The sequence below is a fragment of the Strongylocentrotus purpuratus genome, unplaced genomic scaffold, assembly GCF_000002235.5.
Source record: "Strongylocentrotus purpuratus isolate Spur 01 unplaced genomic scaffold, Spur_5.0 spur5_scaffold_7, whole genome shotgun sequence".
Taxonomy (NCBI): domain Eukaryota; kingdom Metazoa; phylum Echinodermata; class Echinoidea; order Camarodonta; family Strongylocentrotidae; genus Strongylocentrotus; species Strongylocentrotus purpuratus.
Genome location: NW_022145613.1, coordinates 14,742,469 through 14,754,571, shown reverse-complemented (window position 1 = coordinate 14,754,571; position 12,103 = coordinate 14,742,469). Strand labels below are relative to the sequence as shown.

Genomic DNA, 12,103 nt, shown 5'->3' with positions numbered 1-12,103 from the left:
TGGCCTTCTAATAAGGTCATTGGTGCGTGCGAAAGTGTGCGAACCAGTAATAATAAATTTCATATCACCGAAATCGTCTGCTTTTCAACTTTGCTGCTCCCCATTGGTAATTCTTTTTATTTAAGACACACTCTAACAGAGCACACCATCCAAACAAAACCCAAGAGAGGGAAACTGCTCCTTTGTCTATGACCAAAAATGCTTACGCAGTCGTTATTGTTAAAACAGCTGAATGTTCTCATTAAGATGCAAATATTCAGAAGGCGGTGGACCTCATTGGATCAAAGAAAGAATCACGTCGAATGTCCATCCGTAATAGGTCCATGACTGGATAGACCATTTCTTAAAATGGACATGCAACATATTTTTCTTTTGGGCAATTTTATATTCTATTTTTTGTTTGAACTTTACCATTGAAACAAAAGCTTCGAAAATAAGTTCTTTTCCCTGAAACCTACAGGGGTAAATGTAATATTCTAAACATTTAAACAGAGAAAATTTGTACAAGAGGCGTGTTTGTCCCCTGACTGTTTCCCAAACAAATAATTAAATTTTGACAGAGTCAGATTATAACAGTGATAACTGCCAGTGTTAATCTTATCCACCAATTTTTCCCACAGTGGTACAACTTTTCTACAGTCACAAATCAAGTGATCTAAGGTTTCTGGAAAATCTGAACAAAAATAACAATTAGCAGACTCCTTTCTCCCAATCTTGAACAAAAATGCATTAAAAGTAAACCAAAAGCATTATGGAAAATAAAATAAATAAAATTAAAACTCTTTTGACTTTATAATAGATCTTTAAAAATTTGATTAAATATATTCTCATCCACATTAAAAGAATTATCAAATCAACTTTATAGACAGAGGACTCGATGGGAGAACCAACAGCGCAGCTATAGGGAAGCAGCGAGTTACGGGACCATCCTACTACAACTAACAATGGTGCTAGTTGGGACTTTGCGGGATTGCTTCTACAGTGTGGCCGCTTTAACGTATAATTTTAGAGTGAATCTGATGTTATAGAAGGGATAAAATCTGAGACTTTGCCATGATGAAAGTTTACTCACGTGGGTGTATTCATAGATTAATCGGCTACCTGTTTTCATGAAGGCGAATCCCTGAATGGCACTCGATTCCTTAAAGGTATCATCATGCGAGATCTACAGAAGGGAAATAAAATGGTTCACAGTTATACACCGAAAGAGAGAGAGAGAGAAAAATATTAAAAAAAACATGGGGAATGCCACAAATGAAATATTGCGTGATTTGTTTTCCTTTGGACTAATTATGTGTCCAATCTGCTTCGGGCAAATTTTAAAACCCAACTTGAGTAATTAACCCTTTGTATTTACAAACAAAAGAACTTAATCATCAGAATCGGTTTCATATCCCTTTTAAATGGTGTAAAATGCCATCACATTTATATACATGTACACTAAACTCATTATAATTTGAGAAATAATAGCATTGCAATTATGTTGGGGATTATTGAACATTTTCTGTAGAAACAAAAAATGTCAAGTATAATTAATTTGTAGCCTTGAACAAGCAGTGTAATTTTCGTTTTCTCATTCTAAGAGAAAACATTTCCGGTACAACCCAAACTCGTGATTTAACAGTGTTTGGAATTCCGCCTACAGGGAAACTCAACTCCGTCAATGTGTAATAAATGAAACACGCGATAATCGTTATTTCACACCCCAGCTGATTTCAGGTGCCAGGTAAAATTGTCAGAGGAAAAAATGTCAGAGGAAAAAATGTCAGAGGTAGAAATGTCAGAGGTAAAAATGTCAGAGGTAAAATTGTCAGAGGTAAAAATGTCAGAGGTAAAAATGTCAGAGGTAAAAATGTCAGAGGTAAAAATGTCAGAGGTAAAAATGTCAGTCGTAAAAATGTCAGAGGTAAAAATGTCAGTCGTAAAAATGTCAGAGGAAAAAATGTCAGTCGTAAAAATGTCAGAAGTACAAGCAAAAAAAATTAGCAAAGTATTTCGTACATGTCCTGAGGATAATACAATGTGGAAAATAGATTTTGAAATTTATTTTGTTGTGATCAGGCTTGCATATAATGAATGTCTAACATTTTTTGATATTTTGATTTGGTTGATGTGTTAATGTTTGTGAAACGGACCGGTTTGGCCGGTGGCAGCCTGCAACATAGCCCGTGTAACGTTCCAGAGACGAACAAAGTCCAAACGAAGAAATGAAAATTCTCGACAAAAGTCAAGTGTTAAAGTGAGTAGTGCATTTAGTACAAAATAGTTACATAATCCCGAGGAATCACGAAAAGTTACATATAAGGGCTGGGCGCCCCGAACACTGCTAAAGCTTTAGCACCTCATGGCGGCAAAGGAAGTAGAGTAAGAATAAGAAAATCAAGAAGTCGCTCCGAAAAGTAAAAAGTCGCTCCGAAAACTAAAAACCCGCTCCAAAAAGTAAAAGACTGTCTCGATTCAGAAGCTCATCCCCATTTTAAACTCTCCGACAATTATAAATAACGATGTCATTTAAACCGAACCTCTGCAAAGCGCGCACTTCTCTAAAATGTGATGGTGCGGTTGGCATTTAAAGATAAAGTTGAGTTCTGGTCTTGCGATTGCATTGTGAAAGAAACGGTGTGGAAGCAATCAGAAAAGGTTGATCATCTAGCATAAACATGTAAGTATTGGTGTGTAGTGCAAGGTTTTGGAGTCATCAAAATGATAAAATCTTTGGCCCAGTCTTGGTAAAGTAACAAGCACTGTACACAGAAAGATATTGATATGGGACTACACAAACATATGGCATACAAATCGGGCCTCATTTTAAAGCTGTTACTAATATCTGGGATATGAAGTCATTTGAAATAGATTTTCAAGGAATAACTTTTTTCTTTGATGTTCTTCTACACTTGCATAATAAGAATGATAACAAACACTCACATATTATTGTTCACCTTTCCCCAGAACTCAACCTTCTCTTTAATTGATGTAACGTGGGCGGCTTTCTGCTTTGTATCGGAGTAACAAAGCTGCTTATTGATTTTTCCCAGACTATTTTATACCGCAATAGTAATCGACAATATTTTATTGCAACGTGCGCACTTCGGGAATGTGATGGTGCGGTTAGCACTGATAACATGGCTTTCTGCTTTGTTTCAGCATGGACCCTACTTTCAGAGTATCAAAATACCAAGCCCACAAGAAAGTGGAATTGTCGGAAATATGCATTTATTGGAAATTACATATAATAGTAGTAGTAGTCAAAAGTGAAGGAGAAGTGTGGGGGGGGGGGGGGAGGTTCATAGATATCTGATCCTATTTTGTGGGCTGTACTGACTTTTCTTTTTATTTAATGATTACACCATGGAGCGACAACTCAGCCTATAAAACATGGCCAAACTTCTCGATTTTAGAAATCTTTCCCCCCAGAAGTTTGCTCAGTGTACCAGTACCATTTGCTTATACAAAAGCATAATATACCGGTAAATAAATATTGAATAAGGCAGACTAATGGGACATGCATGGTTGCTACTCCGAGTTTCATGCCTTGCAAGCGATCATCAGACAATAGCATTCGTCAAAGTACATGATTCCTCTACAACCTTGGTACAAATACGCTTAAAATAAGAGCTATACAATACATGTATATCCGTCCTCCATTTATTACCACAATTACTTTACTGGGGCCTACAGCCTTACAAGCTTGCTTTCATGTAGGTCCCATCATATTTCTCTTAGTTAATTCACAAATTCATATTGACCACTTATCTTTGTTATTATTATTTGTTATTAAAATAAAAACAATTTTGTACTTCATTTGAAATAAATGACATTTATTTCAAATGAAGTACAAAATTTATTTTCATATTTCTCATAAACATACATTGTATGTTTATGAGAAATATGAAAATAAATGAAATGAAATGAAAAATAAGACTACAATACCTGAATACAATGCAATAAGAATACTCATGAGTAATTCCAATTGTATTTTTATTAGTTAATTCTTATTTTAGGGGTATTTGTACCAAGGTTGTAGGATAATCATGTACTTTTAAGAATGCTATCAGTTGCCTGATGACTGCTTGCAAGGCGCGAAACTCGGAGTAGAAACCATGTCCCATTATAGTCTGCCTGCTCTGCCTAGGTATTGACCACTGTTCGGAAGGATATATAAAGCAAAGCATATATTTAAGAGGAAGGGGAGAGCAGCCGGGTCACCGTGCCCCAGAAGAATAATCGACATAATCGGCAATAATCGGGCAAAAAGTCACAATTTTGGGCCGAAAGGTAAATAAATTTAAACTGGGAAAGTGGAAAATAAAGCAGCGGTGAAATAACGACTGCAGAATATCCCTCGCTGTTCTTTTTCGATAAGCCTAATTAAATATATAACCCGGGTGTAATTATAACAAGCTTGTCACATGCTTTTGTTTTTATTGTATACCTCTAACATTTATACATCTGACATTTTTACCTCTGACATTTTTACCTCTAACATTTTTACCTCTGACATTTTTTCCTCTGACATTTTTACCTCTGACATTTTTTCCTCTGACATTTTTACCTCTGACATTTTTTCCTCTGACATTTTTACCTCTGACATTTTTACCTCTGACATTTTTACCTCTGACATTTTTACCTCTGACATTTTTTCCTCCGACATTTTTACCTCTGACATTTTTACCTCTGACATTTTACCTCTGACATTTTTACCTCTGACATTTTTTCCTCTGACATTTTTACACCGAGCCTGATTTCACTATACTGAAAAGCAACGGCAATATAGCTCTAGCTCCAAATAGACAAATTATTGTCATTATGAACATGTAACTCTAAAAAATTCATTTTGATAAACATTTTGAAAATGTAAGTAGTGATTAAAGCGAGAAGGAGGAGGAGGAGAAGAAGAAGGAAGTGGGAGAAGAAGGAGTAGAGGAATAACAAAATAAAGAAGAGGAAAAGTAGGCAAAGAAAGAGGAGATGGATGAGGAGAAGAAGGAGGGGAGGAAGGAGGAGAACAAGTTGGAGAACAAGAGGAAGAACAACAAGAAGAAGAGAACGATGAGAAGGAGAAGAAGGAAGGGGAGAAGAAGAAGTAGAAGAATAAGAAAATAAAGAAAAACAAAAGAAAAAAAAAAAAGAAGGGAATATTTAAATCATATAGAAGGAAAAAATAAACATAAAGAGGGGGAGCATGAGGGAAAAAGAATAAGAAGAAGTTTAAGAAGAGAAGAAGAAGAAGGAGAAGAAGAAGAAGGAGAAGAAGACGAATAATAAAGATAATAAGAAGACGAAGAAGAAGGAAATGGAGATGAAGAATTAGAAGCCGAATAATGAGGAGGCAAAGAAGAAAACTTGTTTACCGGAACATGAGGAGACATTTTGTAGATGTTCTCATTGAGTTCATCTTCAACCTCGATTGGAATGATTTGAGCAGGACTAGTGCTTGCTGTACAATCAGAGTTGTTAACCTGCCCCGTCCCTTCCATTGAGCCATAATGATGAGGTGCGGGGTTGGGGCCTTGGTAACCGCCCCCAGGATATGATTTGTTGGGCCTGTCCATCTCCTCTTATCTTACCTCCCTCTCTGCTTCTGTGATTTCTGGAAGGAGAAATAATGATAACATTAATATTAATAATAATGATAATAATAATAATAATACAATTGCAAAATAATGACGTAAGTAATAATAATAATGATAATAATAATAATAATAATAATAATAATAATGATAATGAAACTACTGCTACTATTACTACTACTACTACGGGTGATAATATAGGATTTCCCGGCTAAATTCGCGAGTTGTCATTAAAATTAATTTGTCTTGCGTTCAAATTCGACGGTTTTAGTGCTGTCAGGTATAGCTCGGGTTTATATTCCTTTTTCTAGTTTTCGTTAATATCTATGTATGTTTCATTCAAATTAATCAATGAACAATGTGCTTCTTTCGCTATTTGGTCATTCAATTTGGCGCAACACGATTTTCTGACATCGCGACGGTGTACTTCTAGCATTCTAATAATCCATCTGTAGCATTTAAATTAGGACTTTGTGCACTTAAATTGATGCTCAATATACATTCTAGTTTATTACACACTTTTTATATCTCATTCTTTTTCTTTCAAGATTGTTTTGTTCATGTGTATTTCATCATATTTTTTCTTCTTGAATGTATACACTGATATTCATCAGAATTTAAGTTTGATTGTTAAGAGAAAAAAAAAGAATTGCATCTACGGACTTGATGGTCTTAATATGCTTGTAAATTTTCATGGTTACTTAATGTCTGACTATACCCATATGCATTTTCTTGAACATGAATAAATGGAATAAAAGAATAGACCCCAATGGCAAAATCATGCATTTTAATTGCATTATTTTAAAACTGTTAACGTATGTTGCATTTCTTTCCCCTAACATCCCCCCTGGATCCGCCACTGTCATAGCCTGCCATTCAATTTAGAAACTGCTCAACTAGCATTCAAATAAGTCGTCACTTGGCGAGGCGTAATTTTTATCGTTTAAATTATCACCTGTCATTCGTATACAAAATATGTTTATTCAAGTTATTTAGGAATGTTAGGGGGAAGAAATGCAACACACGTTTACAGTTTTAAATCATGTGACTCTAGTCCCTACCCCAGTCACAATATTGTACCTTATTCCATTATGAAATTATGATAACATTATGATAAATTTATGATGAAACACAAGACAAACAACTTCCTTACACGAAAATTTACAAACATATTGAGACCATCAAGTCCGTAGATGCAAGTCTTTTTTTTTCTTAACAATCAAACTTAAATGCTGATGAATATCAAATAAATCTATAAGTGTATACATGCAAGAAAAAAAAATAATGAAATACACATGAAAATCAATCTTCAAACAATAATAATGAGCTTTAAAAAGTGTGTGAAAATAGAGAAATGTATATTGACCTTCAATTTAAGAGCAGAAAGTGCTAATTTGAATGCTACAAATAAATTGGCCGGGAAATCTTCTTTGGGAAAGTTTCTTTGAGATCCAACAATTTTGAGGGGGTATATTAATTCGGTGTAGTTAAGAGATACCATGTTGGTACACATTAAAATGCATGATTTTGCCATTGGGGTCTATTCTTTTATTCCATTTATTCATGTTCAAGAAAATGCATATGGGTATAGTCAGACATTAAGTAACCATGAAAATTTACAAGCATATTAAGACCATCAAGTCCGTAGATGCAATTCTTTTTTTTTCTCTTAACAATCAAACTTAAATTCTGATGAATATCAGTGTATACATTCAAGAAGAAAAAATATGATGAAATACACATGAACAAAACAATCTTGAAAGAAAAAGAATGAGATATAAAAAGTGTGTAATAAACTAGAATGTATATTGAGCATCAATTTAAGTGCACAAAGTCCTAATTTAAATGCTACAGATGGATTATTAGAATGCTAGAAGTACACCGTCGCGATGTCAGAAAATCGTGTTGCGCCAAATTGAATGACCAAATAGCGAAAGAAGCACATTGTTCATTGATTAATTTGAATGAAACATACATACACTCTAACAAAAACTTCATAGATTTGAAAACTAGAAAAAGGAATATAAACCCGAGATATACCTGACAGCACTGAAACCGTCGAATTTGAACGCAATACAAATAAGTTTTAACGACAGACTCGCGAAATTGGCCGGGAAATCTTCTTTGGGAAAGTTTCTTTGAGATCCAACAATTTTGAGGGGGTATATTAATTCGGTGTAGTTAAGAGATACCATGTTGGTACACACCGATCGCGGCTAAAGCTATGGTCACAAATCAGAGCAGCGACCGACCGATCAGTAGCCTGCATGCTTGGTCGCTGCTGGAATTAGGCATCGCCCAGCGATTAGGTCGGTGCCCGGGCGGCGACCGCCCAGGCACCGAGCATATTTTGGGCGGCGAGTGAAAAGTGAGCAGGCGCCGCCCAAATTTTAACTCCGCCGTCGGCGACCTAGCGATGCCCTAAAAACGAAGGGTGCCTGAGCGGCCGCCGCTCGGTGGCCGACCAGCCGCCGGGCAGAAGTGGTTAAAAACTCGCCGCTCGGCCGCCGAGCAGGCTACTTTTGGGTAATGTGACTATAGCATAACACTGTTCTCTAATAATGTTAACTAACATATTCAAATTTTATACATACTTTTGAAACAAAGGTTGAAGGCTTGTCCGAGGCTTGCCTAATATAGCAGCATAATAATGTATGCAGACTGGATTCCAAGTACAGCTGTAGTTCAATAATTAATAACAGGTTAATGGGATACCTCTTCACTATAGGACCCCAGGAAAGAAACATTCATAAATTTGAATATATGTTAGTAAACCGGTCTTTCAACAAATCTCAAGTCTCAACTTACCCTACACGACGTCTCTTCCTTCGGTCGATATCGATACGATTTATTTGTGAGATTGTCTGCGAAAAATGATGTTTCAGATCAAGGTCGGTAGATATACTCAAATCCTCGCGGTGATTAAATCTGGAATCTCAAGTCTCTGGTAATATATTAAATGAGGGCATAACTCTTGATGATAATTATGAAAAATACCATCGCGTGGCACTGGAATATATACACTCTTGTTTCGATCATGTGGCATCACTGTCGACGGGAATGGCGTTTGGACTTTGAGCCCGAAGGGATTTTATGTTTTGTATTCAACGTTTGATTTCCTTCTATTTTCCTATGTTTGTGTTGTGTTTTAAATTATATATCTCATCATTGTCTAAAATTAAATGTGACTGTAAACGTCAATGTTTATCCAGGGATGTCTCTTCTCCCTCTTCTTATACTTAGAGCTTTTCCTCGCGTGTCTTTTTTATTTCCCTGTATTTTTCCATTTCCTTGATGATTTTTGATTGAGCAATGTTATACCTAATTTCTATATTAGTATATTACTGCATATCAGATTCTTTCTTTTTTGGTCCACGTTAAAAAAGCACAGATATTTGGCCTCCACTGGCAGAAGATAATAATAAATAACATAAAGGTACATGAATGTGCACAAAAAAAAATATCAATTCGATTTACAAACAAATTTGAATACATTATGACACAAGTAAAGACCTATGCTAAAGAAGAGGAGATCGCAGAGTAAGATGATAGACCGAAACGGAATGAAGGAAGAGCAAAAAAGAATGTAGATGAGGGGAAGAGAGAATAAAAACCACTTGCATATTATGCCTCCAAACATCTGTTTACCGTTTACAATTACTGTTTAATGTTATTGTTGAACATGGAGAGCGAGAAGTTTTTGGAACACCCGACGAATGCCATCATGATTTCAATTAAACCATGAGTGAAGCAGGCGCGTAGCCAGGGGGGGCGGTGGGGGCGGTCGCCCCCCCAAAAAAACGCCGGCCAAAAAAAAAAAAGAGAGAGAAAAAAAGAAGAAAGGAAGAGGACGTAGTGGTAACCCTACACATGCTCCGCCGACGATTGCTCCGCCGACACTCCGCAAAACGCGACAATTGCTCCGCGACATTTGCTCCGCCGACAATTGCTCCGCCGACATTTGCTCCGCTGACATATACTCCGCCGACATTTGCTCCGCCGACATTTGAAGTGAATTATCTCAGCTAGAACATATCGAAAGTTGGAAGAAAATCGATCAACATTTACAGAGATACAATCAATTTTCCAAAAATATGCTGATGTCATGATATGCAAATTGGAATTTTGAGTTCGGAGGCCATTATGATGACGTCATGAGTTAATTGAGGGTCAAATGAGACAAGAAATCATATTTCCAATTCATACTCTACAAAATATGAAACAAAATTTGGGATCACCTTACAATCTAAAGAGCTACAATGGATTTTGTATAGGCATGTTTTTGCCCATATATGCTATGTATTGCAAGAGCTCGCACGCACGGACGTGTATCTTAAACGGACCCTCACTCCGTTATTAATGGTCAGAAATATGTTAACAAGGTATCAAAATGCTTGGGAAAATATGCCAAATATGATGACAAAGAAAAATTGGCGATTCTTTTTTGCAAAATGCCAGAACGCGCGAAAACAGAGATTCGAGATTTTTTATAAAATGCTTAAAATGGCCTAAAACGTATGTAAAATTATTTTGAGACTATTTTGAGCATTTTAATATTTTGCGCGCGCACTGACGCGCGGACGTAGGCGCACGCGCGCGTTTTTTGACCTGAAATTGACCGGACGAATATTGACCTTAATCATGATAAATATGAATCAAAAATGGCTTTTGGTTATGAAGATATGATCATGAGTTGATTTTCAGAAAAAAATTACAAAATGGCGCCTAGATGACGTCATCAGTGAAGGTCATAGTTGAAAACCTCATTGTGTTTTGTACATATGCCTATACATATGTGTGCCAAATTTGAAGGCATTTGATTGAGCCATTTTCAAGTAATCGTGCTTACAAAAAAGTGGTTTGAAATCATATCAATTCCTTCGCGCTCCTTTTGGGAGATCAACCGACCCGCGCGCATTTTATATTACATGACATATTGTAAAATTCTCGACATCTTTTTACACTTTTCTTTACCATTAAAAATCGAAATTGAGTATAATATCCTCAATCGAGATATGAGAAGAAGGAAACATTTCCTTTCCATTCCATGTAAAACCATGCCCTTACTTGAAAAAAAACCTCCGTCATTTTGACGTTAAACTTTACAATCCATTTAACTTTTCTACTTTCTCATACATAATGTCCATTGATCGGTCGCACTGTGCTCGATTGCCTTTTAATATACCAATCTTCAACTTTGCAGCAACGCGTTTTGTGTCAAATTTGTAAATCCTCAATCCCAGACAATGTTATATGATACGTAAGCTTTTCATACATATAAAGATCATTTTAATTTTATTAATCATTTTTAGCCCCGTCAATTTTCATGTCAAATCATGCTTCATGTCCCATTTTAAAAGCCCGACCCAGGGTTTTGTGCCAGCAGGAAGCTGTAATGAATGGAGATCCCGTCCAAGAGGCCCCTTTGAAGTCATCCGTGGCACCGCGCGTCTTTTGTTTCCCCTACCGTAATCCCCTTAATCCCCCTCCAAAACCTTACAGCTCCCTAGTAGCACTAAGTCCTCCCTTTCCACACACAGCCCAGCCCAGCGAGCACGGCGGCTTTTGCTTTGCCGGCCCGTACTTTGGGTGAATAGTGGTGCTAACTTGACAACTTCTAGCCCTAAATCAATAAATGCGCAAACATATAACACAATTTCATTTAGTTCTTTAGGAAGATAAACCTTTGGACTACCTTCCTAGCTATGTACAAATTTCGGAAATTTTCGGAAAATGTCAATAATTAGATGAGAAAATCATGATTATGAAAATCTTTCATTCGCTCTAACTCATGATTTCCTTGGTCGATTTCGCTGGTTAAAATGTGGCCATGTCTTCAGTAGAGCTATCCGAGAACGGGAAACGCATTTGATGACTAATAGAAAGTTGCATTGGTCATAATGTTGTGAATTCTGCATTTTATATGTTATAGCTAAATACATCTTTCATGAACATGACTTAATTTGTCGGTGCCACGCATGGCTTCAAAGCCGATGCTTGCATATTTTGGAAAACGAGTGAATAGAGATCTTAGGGAAGCAGATGGCGTTGCGTAACATTTCGTACTATTTGGAATGCCAGAGATGGGCTGTGCATTGATATGGACAGCTGTTGATGGAAATGATGGCTGGAGAGGGTTACATTTCTTTTTGTTAAGCCAGGTTAATCTTGAATAATTTTCCCTCGGAAAATTCTTTCGAGACGGTATCTCCATTCATTACAGCTTCCTGGTGCCAGCTAGCCGTGTATGCATACATGTACGTAATGCTATGCATACACATATATTGAACATGCATAAGTACAGTACATGTACACACGCAGCGCAGCGCGTACCAGCCCAACGTAGTATGTATATCAAACCTACTGTAGATGTGGACGGAGAAAGAGCGAATTGGTGTTCTTGACTTTGTCTTTGTTTTAGATCTTTTCTTCGAAGAGTTTGATTCTAGCAATGAAATTAAGCTAATTTTAGTAAAGTATGTAAATATGTGATGTTCTTCATGACATTATCACTTCATATACCATTGAGATTT

General features: G+C 36.5%; 1 long non-coding RNA gene across 1 annotated transcript; it reads right to left on the bottom strand.

The window, feature by feature from the left end:
- Nucleotides 1-1,078: 1,078 nt before the first annotated feature.
- On the bottom strand, nucleotides 1,079-8,537 carry LOC115919725. The gene is made up of 3 exons (XR_004061977.1): nucleotides 8,379-8,537; nucleotides 5,352-5,590; nucleotides 1,079-1,165 (listed from the first exon to the last, which is right to left on the bottom strand). It is a non-coding gene; the product is annotated as an uncharacterized LOC115919725 (long non-coding RNA).
- Between the last annotated feature and the right edge of the window lie 3,566 nt (nucleotides 8,538-12,103).